This window comes from Amblyomma maculatum, chromosome 11 (assembly GCF_055883805.1).
Source record: "Amblyomma maculatum isolate TAMU_Amacu chromosome 11, ASM5588380v1, whole genome shotgun sequence".
Taxonomy (NCBI): Eukaryota; Metazoa; Arthropoda; class Arachnida; order Ixodida; family Ixodidae; genus Amblyomma; species Amblyomma maculatum.
In genome coordinates this window covers 85,094,225-85,105,605 of record NC_139354.1, presented here as the reverse complement: position 1 = coordinate 85,105,605, position 11,381 = coordinate 85,094,225, and the positions used below count along the sequence as shown (strand labels likewise).

Here is an 11,381-nt window from a genome sequence, read left to right as displayed (position 1 = left end):
TTCTTGCGTATACCATGCTTGCCTTTCTACATTCTTGCGTACACCATGCTTCACGATTTTGTCTCACCACACCGGAAGTCCGTGGAATGGCTAGGTGAGTTTCATTATTTTTGACCACATCAGAACTGTCCGAAAAGATTTCTTCTAGGCCAGCTTCTTCTGGAAAGAGCGCCCAGTCGGTCAAATTTAGCTTCCAGCGCCGTGGTTTTGCTAGGGTGATTAATGGTGATGATGCTAGGCTGATAATGACTGGAAAATGATCGCTCTCATAGGGGTTGTCTATAACGTGCCATTTAAAATCGGTAAAACACTTGGCGAACAAAACAAATCTAGGCAGCTGATTTGCCAGTGCTTGGAGAGCAGTATGCATGTTTCCCCGTGTTTAACAGACATTGTTGCACAGAATAAAATCTTCTAAAACCTTACCTCTGGCGTCAGTTTGTCTGCTTCCCCAAAAAGAGGAGTGAGCATTAAAATCCTAACTTAAAGGTATGGCTCTGGTAGTTGTATTAAAAGAGTTTCTAAGCCATAATATCCATAATAAAATCGCAATAAAGAGTATGTATGTATGTTAAAAAACTCGCGAGAACGCTAATGCTTCGCATTCACCAAATGCAGTTTCTGTAGTGAGCTGCAAACATGGCATACATGGCTGCTTGGCTCGAGGGCAAATTTTAATTTTGCTATGCATCTTACAAGGCTACGCCATTGTCACCATATCAACATCTTTCATCAGTATCAGAAAACGTGACTGTCGCCTGGCACAAGTTATCGCGTCTAAGAATGCTTTATTGATTGTTAAGTTCCGCTTTATCATAAGCTATTTATTGGATTACAAGGGTCGCTAATCGAGCCTTGGACAACATGAGTAACGTAATGTAGGTGGTGATGTTGCTTCCAGCCATCGCGAAGAAATCGGTACGAACTTGTGCACGGGTCTTGCGATCGGTTAGTAGACGGCTCAGTGGCGGCCGTGTACTTGTCGCATTCCCTTAGTCGTATTCACAAATTACGTCTTTCTCGCGTTAATCGTTGACATGGCACAATCGGTGATGGTGGAACTGCCAATACGGAATCCATAGCATCGCGTTTAAAGGTGAGAGTGACTCCCAAGACGCCAGTGACACAAAAATAGCCTTGATCCATGGATCCTGCTGCCAGTTTTCTTGCGGTCTCCTCCTAAGCCACATTCCTGAGCAAGTAAGGGAAGAGTGATAGTTAGAGACAGTAGAATGTGTTCGTGGTCATTCTCGATTACATGATACTCTTCATGCACAGCTTGCTGTAAATATGGACGAGGAACAGCTGTATGGTTCTGGCTTAAAAACACTGCACAAATGACCCATGTCTTTGAGGTTCGCTGCACAAATTCGTTTCACGTTTGATGCTCGAAGCTGACACCCTATCATGAATTCAAAGCAGAAGTTTCAGCACCGGATCATGGCGAGGACACCTCCACGTGTTTGCTCAATAGCATAGGTGACAGCAGGCAAGTCGTACATAAGTATCTGCAGAGGGCACTTATGTAATTTTCTTCCTTCATTTGATGCGACAGTAAGGCGTAAGCATGGGTAATTGCTGCCGACAAAATATTGCCTAGCTAAGATCCCGAAGGAAATCAATAATTAAACAAGTCATCATTCTAGACACGAAGAGCACAAATTACTGCACGCTTCAGCGCAATCCTTTGTGCATGAAACAACTTGGCGGGACACAAGCTCCACCATTAAGGGTTGGATGGCATTTCACATAGGCGCCGTTTACATGCACCCGACAGGAGTGGGTTGAGTTGAGTTATCGGGTCCAAAACCGCTTATCGGGTTCGTGTAAACCCCATCGGGTCGAGTCGAGAAGACATGTGTTGCTGAGCCCAGTCAACTACCGCGCAGGGGGTTGGTTGAATGGATTCAACCCCGTTGTAAAAAGCATGTAAACGCTGTCCAGCTGAGTCGGGGAGAGGTACTTACGGACACATGACATCTCTTACAGGGGTGAGTGGAGAACAGCTCAGGAACGCCGGTGGGAAAGCATTCACTTCTCTTTTTTTAATTTGAAATGAGAAGCTGCTTCATTAACCTCCGCTGTCAGAAATGTTTATATATTGAAGCAAAATGTTAACTATCGCACGTTCATTAACGCGCGCTTTATTTAAGACAATTTTGTCATTATAGCGGCAAATTTCATCCCATAAACTGACAAAATCGACACAAAACTTTTGCGACCAGAAGTTATCAAAACCATAAAAGCCGAGGTGATTAGTTCACCTTTATACGCACACATACATAGCGGCCACTAATTACCTGCACGCGCGGCTACTTGCGCGGTGTGCCATTCCATATTTATTGTCTACATGGTGCTATAAATATAAAACTATTATCTACATGGTGCTATAAATATAAGCTCTTAGAAGAGCTAGGAGAATGGCGAAAGCCTACCCTTCCTATCCTATTATTTGCCTCTTAGCCTCTTGTCAGCATTCGTTGCAGTGCAACATATATCTGTAATTGGTTTACCGGAAAAGGAAGGCGCAGTCACACTTTCTTCGGCAAGTGTGATTTTGGACGGTACACCATCGCTCCTATCCCGTAGCATTCCTTCGCGCGTGTTCAAGTGTGGCATTGCAGATGGCAGGCACGCATTTCGCCTCGGTCAATGAGAATGCCGCAAAAGAGGGACAAACTTTGTCCACGACAGCATGAGCCATTAAAAGCTTTCGCCCTAATAATTTCTTCATGGGAAGGGAAAGGCGCATTATCTGTCACACTTTCTCTGTGGACACCCGAACCGCGCCGTAATAGAAGGGAGGAAGATTGATTGAAAGGGGGAAGAGAGAAAGGGATGTCGTGATGGAGAGCTCTGAAGTGATTTCGATCACCTGGGGATCTTTTAACATGCGCTGACGTCGCACAGCAAGGAAGGAATTCCCTGCGCAAAGTTCGTGCGCGAGAGTTGCGCGTGAGATCTGTGTTCGAGGCCTGTCATATTCCACGAGATTAGTTCTTGTCTAGCGTTCCTGTGATCTGCAAAGCCACAAGTGAACGGGCGCTGAGGAACGCCACGTTACAGGAGCGATGGTGCACCGTCCAACCTCTCACTTGTCGGAGAAAAATGTCCGAGATCCGATACAGTGCCTTTCCTTTCCTGTAAACCAATTATAAGTATATGCAGCACTGGAGTACGCGGAGATAGGAGGAAAACGACGAGAGGCAAGTGACAAGAAATGAAGGGCAGGCTTTCGCCATTATCCTATTACGAGACACCTAACATCATTTGTTTTGCAATTGGTTTTGCATCACAACCTAGGATATAAGAGATTGTGCGAGCATTGTTTCAATATCTTTGTTATAATGCACGACCGCCTGACTGTGTTAAAATGCTCGACCGCCTAAATCACCGCAGCGAGGAGAAACGTACATTAATTTCACTTCAGATGTCTCCGCTTTCCGAGTGGCATCGGTAGCTTTTGAAGCGATAGCTTCACTACGCGGGATAAAGCCAAGGTCACTGTGTCCGTCCGATGGCCTTCAAACAGCTTCGAGATCAAGTTGGAACCTACACCCCGACCACTTTGGCTAGCTAGGTTCCCACCGAAGGTCAAGGTCATATATCAAGGTCAAAGGAGAAAGGCTAACTGACATGGGAAATAGTTTAACGCGTGAGCAGTAGCGTGGCGACCTATATCATCATTGACGACAATCTCGAGTATACATCGTTCTGCAACTTTATCATACCCCTTTTGAAAAATTCTCCCTCCTGTAACGAAGGCTCATTTGCACTGAAACTGCGCACAAGGCTTGCACGTTGCTGTCCTCTCCTTACAAGGTAAGGTTTAAAATGGGGCTTACTTGGTTTGGCTGCCCGTTAAGAGAAACCAGAACCGTCGGCGACTAGACTGAGGAGCACAAAACGCCGGCGCAGTTTCCAGCAAAAGGCAGCTGTGTTTAACCGAGGTTAAAATGGTGCTTCACAGACGCGTATCAGCTGCGATTCAATATTTGGTTATGCTTTATCAGAAACACAAGTTATCGTGCCATTAGATACGTTTTTTTTGACAACAGATTCAAAAATGTGCTCACAACAGAGCGAAGACGGCGACGGCCCTTGCAGAGTTCGCGATCACGAAACCAGTTTTTCTTGCTGGTTGATCAATGTCCGTCGGGGAGCATGCTCCTGCGGGAGCAGACAAATTTAATTGATATTGAGGTTTATTTGCATCATATCACATACGTATATGACACTGGAAGCGCGAGGAAAATGTTGCCTCATGGACACCTTGACAAATCCCCACGTTCCCATAGTGGCATCACGCAACAGTGGCAGAACAGCTCAGTGACTAAAAAACAATACAAATGCCACAATAAAACAGCAGTAACAGTATTAATGCGTTACTGTGCAACACGGTGAAATAGAAAGGATGAGGCAAAGCTGGCCAAATAACTGAAAACATAGACAAACAATATACACAGTGCGCACAACACGGCTAATAGAAAAAAGCAATGCTAACATAGTAACATATCGTCTTTAATTATCATTGTTGAAGCAGTTACTGATAGTGGTACGCATTGATTTGAAGCTAATTGTATTGAGGTGAATCTTTTGGCTGTGAAGCAAGTTAAGTAGCCTTCGTAATTGGTTTTCGATCATTTGTTGTCCATATGTTGCTCTATATGTTTTTAGTCGCCATGGTTCCCTTTGCCGAGTTATGTGGATATGTTCACTTAACTGCAGGCTGGCCAGAGTTGCTAAAAAACCAGACACAATATTCAAATCTTATTTCAGTGTCCTACAAATGCGATAGTCATATAGCTTTGCGACTGACATTACTGCGTATTTGATGAACAGTTCCTGGGTATGAAAGGAGGCTGGAATGTTCTCAACAATTCCTAAAAGTAAAAACCTTTTTTGTAGCAAAAATACTTTTTGGTGGCTTTCTTGAGTTGTGGACAACGAGACTAAATGGCAGTAGTTAATTCTAGAGGAAAATAAGGCATTGTAAATAAGCATCATAATATTTTGAGGCAATACGTAGCGAAGACGGTAAACGAGTCCTATTATCTGAGACAGCTTAGTTGCAACCGCATCAACTTGCGCGGCCCTGGAATGATTCTCTTCAAAGATGACACCTGGCGCCTTGAACTTAGGCACGAGTGCGATTGGCATTTAGTTTAATAGAATTAATTGATCGACTATAACAGCCCTAGTTTTGCTTCGGAATAACATTGCTTTTATTTTGACTGTTTATTTCTAGACCTTTTGCACGAGCCCATTGATTTAATTTATCCAGCGTATGGTTTGCTTTGTGAACGAGCTCATTGCCTGTACAACCGGTTACAAACATGCTTTTATCATCTGCATAGATAATATACTCAGTGTCGGAGCTTATAGTTAAAATGGCATTTACACATATATTAAAGAGAAAATGGCCCAAAATGCTGCCTTGTGGGACACCACAGGACAGTGGCAATGGATCAGAAAGGTGAGAATCTATATTAACTATTTGGATACGATGTTGTAGGTATGAAATAATAAGAGAAGCCGCGTTCCCTGGAAAACCGTAAGCTCAAGTTTTTGTATCAAAAGTTCGTGATCTAGATGGTCGAAGGCCTTTGAGAAATCTACAAACACCCCCAGTACTATCTGTCCCTTTTCTATTAGATGAGCTCTTTTTGCGCTAGTAAAGACAATCAAAGATATCAAAGGAAGCTTCTGTGCTAAGCTGGGCGTGATAAAGGACAAACAAGGCAAGGACCTCACTGAAGCCTCAGAGATAAAGAGGTGGCAGGAATACACAGAACTGTATAAGGACCCGAATGTGCAAACCCAACTTAAGACGGTTGTGATTACTGATCTCGAGCCGGGCATCCTGAAGAGTGAAGTTGAATGAGCCTTAGCCAGCCTTGCTAAGAACAAAGCTAGCGGAATTGATGGTATTCCAGCTGAGTTGCTTCAAAACCTCAACCATGACGCTGTTAACATTCTGCATACATTATTTCAGAAGATTTGGACAACCCTGCAGTGGCCACAGGATTGGAGGAGGTCAGTTTACATCCCCATTCCAAAGAAAGGCAGTGCCAAAGATTGTTCCAATTACCGCACGATCGCGCTTATTTCGCATGCTAGCAAGGTGATGTTGAAAATCCTCCAAGGTAGGCTGCAGCAGTATGTGGATCGGGAGCTTCCGGACGTGCAAGCTGGGTTTCGCAAGGGCAGAGGAACTAGAGACCAAATTGCCAACCTTCGCTAGATCATGGAAAAAGCAAGACAGTTCCAGAAACCCATCTACTTCTGCTTTATTGATTATGCGAAAGCGTTTGACTGCGTAGATCACAGCAGATTGTGGCAAGCTCTCCAAGAGATGGGAGTTCCATTCACCTCATCTGTCTCCTCAGGAACCTTATGAAGGGCAAGAGGCCACAGTCAGAACTGGGCATGGTCTTACTGATTCGTTTCCGATTGAGAAAGGAGTAAGGCAAGGCTGCATACTGTCGCCCTGCCTATTTAACCTATATGCAGAGTGCATCATGAGGAAGGCCGGTCTGGACGAGTCTTCAGCTGGAGTGAAGAGTGCTGGAAAACGTATCAACAACCTTAGATATGCCGATGATACCACTTTAATGGCAGAAAGTGAAGTGGAACTCAAGAGATTTCTTATGCACGTACAAGAAGAGAGTGAGAAGTTTGGGCTTAAACTGAACATTAAAAAGACAAAGATCATGGCGTCTTGCCCTCTCAAGTCCTGGAGCATCAAGGAACAAGAAGTGGAAGCGGTGACAGATTTTCTCTTTTTGGGCTCCAAGATTACCTCGGAAGGAGACTGCAGCCATGAAATTAGGAGACGCCTGCTTCTGGGAAAGAAAGCAATGGTTAGCCTTGACCGCCTAGTAAAGAGCAGAGACATTAGTCTGCCAACCAAGATCCGTATAACTCGTGCTATGGTCTTTCCAGTTGTGATGTATGGATGCGAGAGTTGGACTGTGAAAAAGGCTGACCGCCGAAGAATTGACGCGTTTGAATTGTGGTGCTGGCGAAGACTCTTGAGAGTTCCTTGGACTGCCAGAAGATCAAATCAGTCGATATTGTCGACCATAAACCCTGACTGCTAGTTGGAGGGTCAATTCTAAAGTTAAAGCTCAGCTACTTTGGTCATCTAATGAGAAGAGAGGAGTCGCTGGAGAAAGATTTGATGTTGGGAAAGGTTGAGGGTCGCCGGAGAAGGAGTAGGCAGCGAACGCGATGGTTAGATGGCATCCTCGAGGTACTGCAGATGAAGTTATGTGATGTTAGGAAGATAGTGAGAGACCGGAAAGCGTGGCGTGACATGGTCCATAGGGTCAAGAAGAGTCGGACACGATTGAACGACTGAACTGAACTGAATGCCTATTCCATATCCTTTGCGAAAGCCAAACTGGGATGAAGTTAATAGATTATACTTCGGTTCAAATTCTCTAAATCAACTCAGAACGACCTTTTCGAAAGCTTTTGACATAAAAGGGAGTATAGATACGGGGCGGTAGGTATTCATGCCCTTTTTTTTTTCTCCTTTCTTGTGAAGTACTGTAATACGAGCAACCTGCATTTCGCTTGGATAAACTGCCTGGTTTAGACAAAGATTAAAAACATGGGCTACGCATGGTGCAAGAAGATCTGACACTAACTTAATTAGCTTTATTTGTATGCCGCTAATGGTTGGTTGGTTTGTGGGGTTTAACGTCCCAAAGCAACTGAGGCTGTGAGAGACGCCGTAGTGGAGAACTCCGGAAATTTTGACCACCTGGGGTTCTTTAACGTGCACTGACATCGCACAGCACATGGCCATCTTGCTTTTCGCCTCCATCGAAAAGCCGAGGCCGGGATTCGATCTTGCTACCTTGGGAACAGCAGTCAACCGTCCTAACCACTGCGCTACCTAGGCGGGGTGCATGCTGTTCATATCCTTAGCGGTACTTTTTCTCAGACTTTGTATAATGCAGTTAACTTCATGTTCATCTACTGGTTTCAGAAAAATGTTGCTCTCATTGTGTACAAAACCAGGTAAATCATTAACAACGCATGTGTTAGTAGTATTCGTAATGAAGTGATTATTGAAAACATCAGCAAGGTCTTTTCCTGATAGCTCGTAATTGTCTATTGTCAGGTTATTTTTTCATAAGGAACGCGTTTCAATATTGAGTTTAGCCTACTCAATTGGACATTAAAATGCCCAGCAGCTGCGATAAACAAGTTTGCAAAATAGTCACGTCGCGCCTTTTTAAGGTCTTTATCTATACGATTACGAAACTTTGTTTTCGCGAAAAACGGCCGCGCCTTTGAAAGATATGAATTGCTTATAAAATTTATTTATTTTTTGCTTATCCTCTTGAGTAGCCCGGAATTGACCCATGGTTTGAGCATCCTTTTTTCTGCTTAATAGTGTGAAGTGCAAAGAAAGCTTCCTATATCTGTTTGGGGCGTTAAACCCCACAAACAATACCAAACCAACAGCTTCGTATCTCTGTTTTAGGATGAGTATGAACTCATTGGAGGCACTGTTTGATTCAGCATATCTGCGCACTCTCTCCCAAGAGGCTAGGGCAATATTAGTATGAAAAACTGATAAGCTATGTTCTGTGACTTTCTGTATCATTCTATTTTGCTGCACCTTACTATTAACGTGAAGTTTGCAGTAAATAAAGATAGGGAGGTGGGCCCTGAGATCGCATGAGAACACTCCAGCCTTAACATTCTCATTGGTTGCATTTGTTACAAATATGTCAATTAGAGATGCTGAGTGTTCTGTAACTCTTGTAGGTAAATTAGCTACATTGTGAAGGCCATATAAATTCAATAAAATGCCTGGTTTGTCTAGCGGAATCATTATTGATGTCTCCACCAAATATGAAATTATAGTGTTTTTCAGTAACCAAAGAGAAAATGTTTTCTATTTGCTCTTTGAAAACAGTGACAGACCCACCAGGGAGTCGGTAACAAACATCAATTATTGTGTTTCGCAACTTAATTGACACAATTTCACAGTCACCTGAAAGCATTGAACACTCAGGCAATAATTCAGCATTATAAGCTTTTTTTTTCTAAAATACAGACACCACCACCTCTACAATCAGTGCGATTAATAAAAAAGTATTATATGACTGGAGGTGGAAAACAGTTTTGGTAGAGGAGGAGGAGGAAGATGAGGAGGAAAGGCGGGGAGGTTAACCGTAAAAGAAACCGGTTTGCTACCCTGCACTGGGGGAAGGGGGTGAGTGGGTATAAACGATATAAAAGTTGTGAGAGAGGGATGGCTGAAGTTAGTACCTTCACATCACAGACATGCCATATCACATCATTTCACTGCCGTATCACGTAACATAACAGCAAACCCATAGTCTTTCGATTAGACCTGATCAAATAACAGCTAAGGTTAGTTTCTTTATTCTTTACTGACCTTGCATTCAACTGGAATGCCTTGAAGGATTTGTGAAACTGTTTGCCGATATACCCTGTAAACACATTTGGAAGCAAATATGATTCATTATTTCCGCACGCCATGTATGTTCAAATAGAGCCAAGCTATAGACCTGAGCAGTGACGTCAGCCAAAGTTATCAAGATCCCTTTCATCTTGGATGCTAAGCTCTTTATCACCTTCGGCCTTTCTTACGAACACTTGTTCTTTCCTCTATCACACCAAGCGATACCCCATCGCAGCAGCTTTAGTTCGCACATTTCAAAACAATCGCCTGTTTCTGGAAGTCAGGCTGTCAAAGTACAGTACTCCTTTTCTCCTGCTTTCCAGACAAAAACGCACTTCCATCCATTTCTTTTCAAGTGGGTATGAAGCAAATCGTGCGACCACAAGTACATACCCTATTAGCTGAGGCCGGCAAACGGTGCAGTCCCTTAAGATCACAGTCAAGCAGCTCGGGTAGTTTTAACTTCGTTGCTAGATCATTTAGTTTCTCAAGCAAGTTTTCTTTTTCCTCCTTCGCCAGACAATGTATCTCCATATTTTAACGTCGGCTGTATTGCTCAACATTATTTAGCTGCATCAACACATATTTCACTTCCGGTGAGGTGCCGGCTTCAATGCTTGCCACTTTCTTTTTCAACGCCGCAATCTGCTGTTTGTTTCAACGTTGGTAAGCACACTGTCATACTGTTCTGAAAGATGTTGCACTGACGATTCAATATCTATGATTTTCTTCATTAGTTCCGATAAGGCATCAACTTTTGCAACCAGTAGTAGAAGCAGTGTTATTTTGTCATTCAGCTCGTTCAGTTTACTAACCATTCTCGGGTCATCGCACTCTTTTGTCTGAGGTCCAGTTTTTTTTTTTAGCAGTTTCGAATATGACGCATTTCCAGGCCTCCCTGAAACTTTCACCTTTGTTACGGCACGTAGAAGATGATATCCCCGAGCACTTTCCGAGGTGGTACGCATATTTACAGTCCGTACATGTGACAAGCAAACCATCCTCGGGTACAGTTCCATGACAAGAAAGGCATTCAGTCTCAGTACGCATAGTAGAATGTACAAGCAAGGAGATTTAAAGGACCGGGGCACAAACAGAGGAAGCAGCAGCGACGACGTAAGAATATGCGCGATTGTGGTAACTAAAGGGAGAATCACCAACCTGCAGTTCCAAAGGACCGTTCCTTGAAGAGCTTGCATGCTGGTCGCCGCCACTGCTGCGTGCCGAATGCCGTGTGACTTGAAGCTCCTCCGCTTTTGAACCTTGCTCCGTTCGTTGGCACAGCCGCAGTCGCCGTCGCAAGTGTGCTACGTTACAGATGGCTTGGTAGGCGTTTCCAGGCTTATCTTCGGCGTCAGGTACGAAAATGGAAAGGAGCGTGGCGAAGAAATGTAACCTGCGGTTTCAAAAGGACAACACTTTGAACAGCTTGCATGCTGGTCGCCGCCACTGCTGCGTGCCAAATGCCGTGTGACTTATCTTAATAATAATTGGTTCACAGGAAAGGAAAGGCGCAGTATCGGTCCCACTTGCTCTGTGGACACCTGACCCGCGCAGTAAGGGAAAGGGTGAAGGTGGGAGTGAAAGTGGGGAGAAAGGGCAGCCGGTAGTGGAGGGCTGCGGAGTAATTTCGACCACCTGGGTGTCTTTAACGTGAAAGGAAAGGCGCAGTATCTGTCACACTTGCTCTGTGGACACCTGACCCGCGCTGTAAGGGAAAGGGTGAAGATGGGAGTGAAAGTGGAGAGAAAGGGCAGCGGGTAGTGGAGGGCTGCGGAGTAATTTCGACCACCTGGGGATCTTTAACGTGAAAGGAAAGGCGCAGTATCTGTCACACTTGCTCTGTGGACACCTGACCCGCGCTGTAAAGGAAGGGGTGAAGGTGGGAGTGAAAGTGGAGAGAAAGGGCAGCCGGTAGTGGAGGGCTGCG

The 11,381-nt window shown here is 44.3% G+C and overlaps 1 long non-coding RNA gene across 1 annotated transcript; it reads right to left on the bottom strand.

Annotated features, from left to right (window-relative positions):
* Nucleotides 1–278: 278 nt before the first annotated feature.
* Nucleotides 279–10,881, bottom strand: LOC146174301 (uncharacterized). The gene is made up of 3 exons (XR_014702019.1): nt 10,613–10,881; nt 4,077–4,170; nt 279–1,192 (listed from the first exon to the last, which is right to left on the bottom strand). It is a non-coding gene; the product is annotated as an uncharacterized LOC146174301 (long non-coding RNA).
* Nucleotides 10,882–11,381: the final 500 nt, after the last annotated feature.